Below are 10,296 nucleotides of genomic sequence, written 5' to 3' on the forward strand. Positions count from 1 at the left end.
CAGCTCGTGGCCATAGGTGAGGGTAGGGACGTAGATCGACCGGTAAATTGAGAGCTTCGCTTTTACACTCAGCTCCCTCTTCACCACGACTGACCGGTGCAGCGTCCGCATTACTGCAGCCGCAGCCCCAATCCGTCTGTCGATCTCCAGCTCCCTTCTCCCATCACTCGCGAACAAGACCCCGAGATACTTGAACTCCTCCACTTGGGGCAGGAACTCATCCCCGACCCGGAGTGGGCACTCCACCCTTTTCCGGCTGAGAACCATGGCCTCAGATTTGGAGGTGCTGATCCTCATTCCCGCTGCGTTACACTCGGCTGCGAACCGCTCCAGTGCGAGCTGGAGGCCCTCACCCGATGAAGCCAACAGAACCACATCATCCGCAAAAATCAGAGATGAGATTCTGAGGCCACCAAAGCGAAAGCCCTCCGCCACTTGGCTGCGCCTAGAAATCCTGTCCATAAAAATTATGAACAGAACCGGAGACAAAGGGCAGCCTTGGCGGAGCCCATCACCCACCGGGAACGAGTCCGACTTATTGCCGGCAATGCGAACCAAGCTCTTGCAACGGTTGTATAGGGATTGAATGGCCCGTAGCAATGGGCCAGACACCCCATACTCGCGCAACACCTCCCACAGGACGCCCCGAGGGACACGGTCGAATGCCTTCTCCAGGTCCACAAAACACATGTAGACTGGTTGGGCAAACTCCCATGCACCCTCAAGTATCCTCGAGAGGACAAAGAGCTGGTCCAGTGTTCCGCGACCAGGACGAAAACCGCATTGTTCCTCCTGTATCCGAGGTTCGACTAGCGGACGAACCCTCCTCTCCAGCACCCTGGCATAGACTTTCCCGGGGAGGCTGAGGAGTGTGATCCCCCTGTAGTTGGAACACACCCTCCGGTCCCCCTTCTTGAAGATGGGGACCACCACGCCGGTCTGCCAGTCCACAGGTACTGCCCCTGATCTCCACGCAACATTGCAGAGACGTGTCAACCAAGACAGCCCTACAACGTCCAGAGCCTTCAGGAACTCGGGGCGGACCTCATCGACACCAGGGGCTCTGCCACCAAGGAGTTGTTTAACTGCCTCAGTGACCTCGCCCCCGGAAATCGGTGGGTCACACCCCTCATCCCCAGACTCTGCTTCCTCCCCGGAAGACGTGTCAGTGGGATTAAGGAGGTCCTCGAAGTATTCCTTCCACCGCCCGACAATTTTCTCAGTCGACGTCAACAGCGCTCCGCCAGCACTATACACAGTGCAGGTAGAGCACCGCTTTCCCCTCCTGAGACGCCTGACGGTTTGCCAGAATCTCTTCGAGGCAGTCCGAAAGTCTTTTTCCATGGCCTCTCCGAACTCCTCCCACACCCGAGTTTTTGCTTCAGCCACTGCCCGAGCCGCATTCCGCTTGGCCTGTCGATACCTGTCGGCTGCCTCCGGAGTCCCACAGGCTAACCAAGCCCGATAGGCCTCCTTCTTCAGCCTGGTGGCTCCCTTCACCTCTGGTGTCCACCATTTGGTTCGGGGATTACCACCACGGCAGGCACCAACCACCTTGCGGCCGCAGCTCAATGCAGCAGCTTCGGCAATGGAGACGCTGAACATGGTCCATTCGGACTCAATGTCCCCAGTCTCCCTCGGAATGCTGTTGAAGCTCTGCCGGAGGTGTGCGTTGAAGATCTCGCGGACTGGGGCCTCTGCTAGACGTTCCCAGCACACCCTCACTACGCGTTTAGGTGCACCAGGTCTGTCCAGCGTCCTCCCCCGCCACCTGATCCAACTCACCACCAGGTGGTGATCAGTTGACAGCTCAGCCCCTCTCTTTACCCGAGTGTCCAGAACATATGGTCGCAGGTCTGGTGATACGATTACAAAATCGATCATCGACCTACGGCCTAGAGCATCCTGGTGCCACGTGCACTTATGGACACTCTTATGTTCGAACAGGGTGTTCGTTATGGCCAAACTGTGATTAGCACAGAAGTCCAATAACAAAGCACCGCTCGGGTTCAGATCAGGGAGGCCGTTCCTCCCAATCACGCCCCTCCAGGTCTCGCTGTCGTTACCCACGTGAGCATTGAAGTCTCCCAGCAGGACAACAGAGTCTCCAGGTGGAGCACCTTCCAGCACCCCCCCCAGGGACTCTAAGAAGGCTGGGTACTCCGAACTGCCACTCGGCGCATAAGCGCAGATGACAGTCAGGACCCGTTCCCCGACCCTAAGGCGCAGGGAACAAACCCTCTCGTCCACCGGGAAAAACCCCAACGTACCGGCAGCAAGCCGAGGGGATATAAGAATACCCACCCCAGCCCGCCGCCTCTCACCAGGGGCAACTCCAGACTGAGACAGAGTCCAGCCCCTCTCCAGGAGACTGGTTCCAGAGCCCAGACAATGCGTAGAGGTGAGCCCAACTATATCTAGCCGGTACCTCTCAACCTCACGCACCAACTCAGGCTCCTTCCCCACCAGAGAGGTGACATTCCATGTCCCTATTGCCAGTCTTGGCAGCCGGGGGTCGGTCCGCCAGGGCCTCCGCTCCTGGCCGCCACCCGACTCACAATGCACCCGACCCCTATGGCGCCTCCTGCGGGTGGTGGGCCTGCGGGAGGATGGGCCCATGTCTCCTCTTCGGGCTGTGCCCGGCCGGGCCCCATGGACTAAGGCCCGGCCACCAGACGCTCGCCCTCGGGCACCCTCCCCGGGCCTGGCTCCAGGGCGGGGCCCCGGTAACCCTATCCCGGGCAGGGTAAACTGTTCCCTCGATATTCTTTTCATGGGGGTCTTTCTGTGGGTAGATGCAAGGGCAAATTAGCACTTCTCCTGAAAATTTCACACTATAAAACATCTTTACCTCAGCAGGTGGTATGCCTTCCACTGGGCTGCTAACAACTTTCAGAAACACAGTGGGAACCCTAACATTATAAACAAATTGGTGGATATATTGTAGTATATCAGCGTGCCAGTTTAGGTAATGAATGTGATACCAAGTTTTAAGTGTTTTACATACGAAGCTTTGATTTCTGCAACATGACAGTTTGATGGAGAACACAATCATGCTTTTTCAGAAAAAGCATGATTGCACACACACACACAAAAGCCTTGGGCTTTTGTGTGTGTGTGTGTGTGTGTGAGATATATATATATATATATATATATATATATATATATTAGGGGTGCAACGATATTCGTATCGATATTGAACCGTTCGATACAGTGCTTTCGGTTCGGTAGGCATATGTATCGAACAATACAACATTTGTAATTTATTTTATCAACTTTCCTTCTGACGATGCTGTCTGTGTAGAGCGCTCAGTGAATCTGCGTTCGACTACTCCGCCTAGGCTGCACCGTCAAGATCCACTGAGCGCTCCACACAGACAGCATAGTCAGAAGGAAGAGCGCAGGGCAAGCTAGCTCTCCTTGCAACATGGCAAATTGAACCTCCCCCACCCTCATTCAGATCTGGCGTTTGGAATTATTTTGGTTTTCATGTGACGTATGACCCTGAAGGTAAGCGCGTCATGGACTAAAGTAAAACAGTATGTTGGATGTGCCACACAATGCTCAATTACATGGGTGGGAGCTAGTGTGTTAGCGCAGTTAGCTTGTTAATGTGTTGGCCGTCTAGCCCCATGCACGGGGCTATCAGGGGTAGCTCGTTAACGGAGATTTGCCGTGTTGTGGCGTTAAGGTCATTTTAACGAGGTTAACCTGAAAGCACTAGTGGGAACACAACGAATATGACTGCACATTTACGCCGACATCATCCTAGTGCAAAGACAAAAACAACAAGCATGTATGCTACAAACTTTACCCGAGTCATTTAGACAGCCGTTAGCACATGATTCTCCTTATGGGGACCTGATGTTTAATATGCTGCTGAGAATATAGCCCAGAAGAAGCGGATAGTATAGCTTTTATTTTGGAAAGAGACATTTCTCTGTAATAAACTCTCTTTTCCAAAGATGAGTGATTCCTCAATCAGATACAGGGCTCGCACAATCGCTAGCCCGACGTCCCGGAGCTAGCGATTTTTCCAGTCGGGCTACCAAAATCTATCTCTGCCCTGCCCTTCCGGCTATTGTAGGAAGGAAAAATATATGTCAATGCTTGTGCATTCTTTCGGAAATGTAGCTGGGTAATTATGTCATTGGCATCGGTGAGCCACTGTCAATATGTGACATATTGAGATCGCGTTTGAATTTGCGCTTGTTTTTTTGCTTTCACTTTGCAATAGCGTGAACTGTATATAGAGAGCGACAGTACTGATCTGTGAGTGATGATAATTTGTGCAACTATTCCTCTGACATCGTCTTATCAATCGTTAGCTTACTATGCAAACATGACAAGTGAAATCTCCCGCAGCTTAAACATGTGAGAGGTTGATCGCGCAGAGAATCGCTGAGCGTTATGTGTGTGTGTGTGTGTGTAAAAGCAGCAGGATATATATTTCAGTTCTGCTGAGCCAAATAAGACAGGTCAGGGTGAAGAAGTGACAGCCAAAGAAAAGCTTACCGCAAAACGGAAAAGTTATGACAAATCAGACTATAAGGCAAAAAGAAAGTGCAGCTTTATGGTTTCATGGCCAAAATAATTTCTGTGGCTGCGATATGATGAGCTAAATAACCAGGGGTGCACATAAGTGGTCCACAGGTGCGCATTCGCTGTCAAAATAAAAAACACGCACAAGGGTTAGGGTTAAATTTAAAAACTGTACTTTTGAGTTAAAATCTATATTTATAATTTTAATAAATGACAAATTAAAAAGGCATGAACATTTTATTTTGTATCGAAAAAATATGGAACCGTGACACCAAAGTATCGAACCGAACCGAACCGTGAATTTTGTGTATCGTTGCACCCCTAATATATATATATATATATATATATATATATATATATATATATAAACACCCAGTACGCCCCTGCGGGCGGTTTATCCTTCAAGCTCGGGTCCTCTACCAGAGGCCTGGGAGCTTGGGGGTCCTGCGCAGTATCTTAGCTGTTCCCAGGACTGCGCTCTTCTGGACTTCTCCCATTTTGACCTCGGGACTTCCAGGTTATACTCGGCACAGATGTTTCTGTACACTATGCCGGCCACTTGGTTATGGCGTTCCATGTATGCCTTGCCTGCTAGCATCTTGCACCCTGCTGTTATGTGCTGGATTGTCTCTGGGGCATCTTTACACAGCCTGCACCTGGGGTCTTGCCTGGTGTGATAGACCCCAGCCTCTATGGATCTTGTACTCAGAGCTTGTTCTTGTGCTGCCATGATTAGTGCCTCTGTGCTGTCTTTCAGTCCAGCTTTGTCCAGCCACTGGTAGGATTTCTGGATATCAGCCACCTCCTCTATCTGCCGGTGGTACATACCGTGCAGGGGCCTGTCCTTCCATGATGGTTCCTCGTCTCCCTCCTCTTTCTTGGGTTTCTGCTGCCTGAGGTATTCACTGAGCACTCGGTCAGTTGGGGCCATCTTCCCAATGTATTCTTGGATGTTCGTTGTCTCATCCTGGACTGTGGTGCTGACACTCACCAGTCCCTGGCCCCCTTCCTTCCGCTTAGCGTACAGCCTCAGGGTGCTGGACTTGGGGTGAAACCCTCCATGCATGGTAAGGAGCTTTCTTGTCTTTATGTCAGTGGCTTCTATCTCCTCCTTTGGCCAGCCTATTACCCCAGCAGGGTACCTGATCATGGGCAGGGCTGTTGATGGCCCGGATCTTGTTCTTACCATTCAGCTGACTCCTCAGGACTTGCCTGACCCTCTGCAGGTACTTGGTGGTTGCAGCTTTTCTAGCGGCCTCTTCATGGTTCCCATTCGCCTGCGGGATCCCCAGGTACTTGTAACTGTCCTATGTATATATATCTATAAATATATCTATATATCTATATATATATATATTAGGGGTGCAACGATACACAAAATTCACGGTTCGGTTCGGTTCGATACTTTGGTGTCACGGTTCCATATTTTTTCGATACAAAAAAATGTTCATGCCTTTTTAATTTGTCATTTATTAAAATTATAAATATATATTTTAACTCAAAAGTACAGTTTTTAAATTTAACCCTAACCCTTGTGCGCGTTTTTTATTTTGACAGCGAATACGCACCTGCGGACCACTTATGTGCAGCCCTGGTTATTTAGCTCATCATATTGCAGCCACAGAAATTATTTTGTCCATGAGACCATAAAGCTGCACTTTCTTTTTGCCTTATAGTCTCATTTGTCATAACTTCTCCGTTTTGTGGTAAGCTTTTCTTTGGCTGTCACTTCTTCACCCTGACCTGTCTTATTTGGCTCAGCAGAACTGAAATGCTTTTACACGCACTCACATAAGCTCAGCGATTCTCTGCGCGATCAACCTCTCACATGTTTAAGCTTGCTGCGGGAGATTTCACTTGTCATGTTTGCGTAGTAAGCTAACAATTAATAAGACGATGTCAGAGGAATTGGTGCACAAATTATCATCACTCACAGATCAGTACTGTCGCTCTCTATACACAGTTTGCACGATTGCAAAGTGAAAGCAAAAAAACAAGCGCAAATTCAAACGCGATTTCAATATGTCACATATTGACAGTGGCTCACCGATGCCAATGACATAATTACCCAGCTACATTTCTGAAAGAATGCAAAAGCATTGACACATATTTTTCCTTCCTACAATAGCCCGACGGGCAGGGAAGAGATAGATTTTGGTAGCCCGACTGAAAAAATCGCTAGCTCCAGGATGTCGGGCTAGCGATATTGCAAGCCCTGTATCTGATTGAGGAATCAGTCATCTTTGGAAAAGAGAGTTTATTACAGAGAAATGTCTCTTTCCAAAATAAAAGCTATACTATCCGCTTCTTCTGGGCTATATTCTCAGCAGCATATTAAACATATCAGGTCCCCATAAGGAGAATCATGTGCTAACGGCTGTCTAAATGACTCGGGTAAAGTTTGTAGCATACATGCTTGTTGTTTTTGTCTTTGCACTAGGATGATGTCGGCGTAAATGTGCAGTCATATTCGTTGTGTTCCCACTAGTGCTTTCAGGTTAATCTCGTTGAAATGACCTTAACGCCACAACACGGCAAATCTCCGTTAACGAGCTACCGCCGATCTCTCCGTGCATGGGGCTAGACGGCCAACACGTTAACGAGCTAACTGCGCTAACACGCTAGCTCCCACCCATGTAATTGAGCATTGCATGGCACATCCAACATACTGTTTTACTTTAGTCCATGACTCGCTTACCTTCAGGGTCATACGTCACATGAAAACCAAAATAATTCCAAACGCCAGATCTGAACTAGAAAAAATTGCATTTCCTGCGAAAATGCTGTGTGGATGCCTTACGCTGAAGATTTCTGCTGAAAAAAGCAGAAAAAGTTGAAAAAACAAAAAACATTGCCCTGAGCGAGATTCGAACCTGGCCTTTCTGATCTATAGGCGGCGTCTCACCTTACTGGACCAAACTGATTCTTACAAAGAAGAGGTGGAGAGACTGACAATTCTGGTGAAATTAGCAGAAGCTGCTTAGTATTGTGCTAATAAGAGGTGAAAAGGCTAAACATTTAGCAGAAAAGAGGTGAATCAGAAGAAGTTCTGCTGAAAAGAGGTAAAGAAGCAAAAAGATGAGTTGAAAAGAGGTGTAGAAGTGCTTGCTGAAGATGGCTGTATGTGTAATGACACACTGGAGAGTGTCAAGAAAGCAGAGCGCATGCAAGCAGGGAACATGTGTAGCAACTGTCACAGGTAGGATTCGAAACTCTGCCCCCGGGTCTCACGGCAGCTGCCCTACCCTCTGAGCCAAATGAGTTCTGGTCTCAAGCAAATATATGATGAGAGAGAAAATGTGCACTGTGGAGCAGAAGCTCAAATTAGCAGAAAAGAGGTGAAGAGGAAGAACTTTGTTGTGAAATGAGGTAAAGAAACTGAAATTTGTGCTTAAAACAAGTGAAAAAGCTGAACTCTGAAATCCTGCTAAAACAGTAGTAGAGGCTGATATTTTTCAGCTACTCATTGAGCCAAACTGGTTCTCACGTAACTGAAAAAAGGTGGAAAAGCTTAAAATTCTAATGAAAACAGCAGAAGAGGCTAAGTGCACTGTGGAGCAGGAGCTCTAATTAGCAGAAAAGAGGTGAAGAGGAATAATTTCTGCTGAAAAGAGGTAAAGAAGCAAAAAGCCGAGTTGAAAAGAAGTGTAGAAGCAGAAGTGCTTGCTGAAGATGGCTGTATGTGTAATGACACACTGGAGAGTGTCAAGAAAGCAGAGCGCATGCAAGCAGTGAACATGTGTAGCAGCTGTCACAGGTAGGATTCGAACCTCTGCCACCGGGTCTCACGACAGATGCCCTACCCTCTGAGCCAAATGAGTTCTGGTCACAAGCAAAGATATGATGAGAGGGAAAATGTGCACTGTGGAGCAGCAGCTCAAATTAGCAGAAAAGAGGTGAAGAGGAAGAACTTTGTTGTGAAATGAGGTAAAGAAACTGAAATTTGTGCTTAAAACAAGTGAAAAAGCTGAACTCTGAAATCCTGCTAAAACAGTAGTAGAGGCTGATATTTTTCAGCTACTCACTGAGCCAAACTGGTTCTCACGTAACTGAAAAAAGGTGGAAAAGCTTAAAATTCTAATGAAAACAGCAGAAGAGGCTAAGTGCACTGTGGAGCAGGAGCTCTAATTAGCAGAAAAGAGGTGAAGAGGAATAATTTCTGCTGAAAAGAGGTAAAGAAGCAAAAAGCCGAGTTGAAAAGAAGTGTAGAAGCAGAAGTGCTTGCTGAAGATGGCTGTATGTGTAATGACACACTGGAGAGTGTCAAGAAAGCAGAGCGCATGCAAGCAGTGAACATGTGTAGCAGCTGTCACAGGTAGGATTCGAACCTCTGCCACCGGGTCTCACGACAGATGCCCTACCCTCTGAGCCAAATGAGTTCTGGTCACAAGCAAAGATATGATGAGAGGGAAAATGTGCACTGTGGAGCAGCAGCTCAAATTAGCAGAAAAGAGGTGAAGAGGAAGAACTTTGTTGTGAAATGAGGTAAAGAAACTGAAATTTGTGCTTAAAACAAGTGAAAAAGCTGAACTCTGAAATCCTGCTAAAACAGCAGAAGAGGCTGATATTTTTCAGCTACTCATTGAGCCAAACTGGTTCTCACGTAACTGAAAAAAGGTGGAAAAGCTTAAAATTCTAATGAAAACAGCAGAAGAGGCTGAGTGCACTGTGGAACAGAAGCTCAAATTAGCAGAAAAGAGGTGAAAACAGCAGAAGAGGGTGAGATTTGTGCTGATAAGAGGTGAAACTGCGGAACCAATCAGAGGTACTGCTTCTGTCTGCTTCATCAGGCTGTGTACTTGTATGTATTTCTGCCATAGACTGTTAACCAGAATCTGAGGTCCATATTAGAAAAGCTGCTAAAATCATTAAACTTTGCAGAATTGTAATAAATTATCAATATGAATTACCGGTCTGTGATAGTGTATAAATTTGTAGTTAAAAAAAAAACATGTGGGCCAAGGTGGAATCGAACCCACGACCTCTGGTCTGAAGAGCGGTTTCATTACCAATCGCGCCACCTCTAAGGGGGCGGGCGCTTTGAAAAAAAGGGTGATGAGGAGTCAGAATTAGATCGCGGTGAGACGCGAAAAACGCCGTTTTTTGGAGTTACAAAACGTCGTGTAACTCAAAAACTAGGTGGGATAGAAGCATAATTCTTGCACTGGGTGAATCAGCGGACTTTGGTGTACTTTGACTGCGATTTACATAGCTCTTTGTATCTCCGTCGCGGAGATATGACGAGAGAAGAAACGGCTTCATTTTCGGAATTTGAAAAATGAGAGGAGGACAGATTTCCACCCCTCAAACAAGTCTAACTCATCTCAGAACGGTAATAGGTGAGAAAATAATTCTTGAATTGTGAGTGTCAGGAGTGTCTGAAGATATACAGGGACAAGCCTCATGTCTTAACTTTGCTTCGTTAAGGAGATATGACGATTTGAAAATGCCTTCAGTTTCAGTATTTCAGCTCTGAGTTTCACAACCTCCCCATAGACTTTGAATGGGGAGTTTTTAGACCATGTGTCACTTCGAGGCAAATTGTGAAAAAAACGTAACTCTCACAATAATTATAGTGACACTGTCTTAAAGCCAGCAAAAATACCTACGTTTTGATGTATAATTTGTGGAAGTTGAGTGGAAATTGAGCGAGTAGCAAGGAGTTGTTCAGACATGAAGAGAAAATTCAGAACGGACGAGTGTGCAGTGGGAGTTAATTGCATAGCAACCATAGCAACACATGTATTTTCTGAA

The sequence above is a fragment of the Maylandia zebra genome, linkage group LG7 (genome assembly GCF_041146795.1).
Source record: "Maylandia zebra isolate NMK-2024a linkage group LG7, Mzebra_GT3a, whole genome shotgun sequence".
Classification (NCBI taxonomy): domain Eukaryota; kingdom Metazoa; phylum Chordata; class Actinopteri; order Cichliformes; family Cichlidae; genus Maylandia; species Maylandia zebra.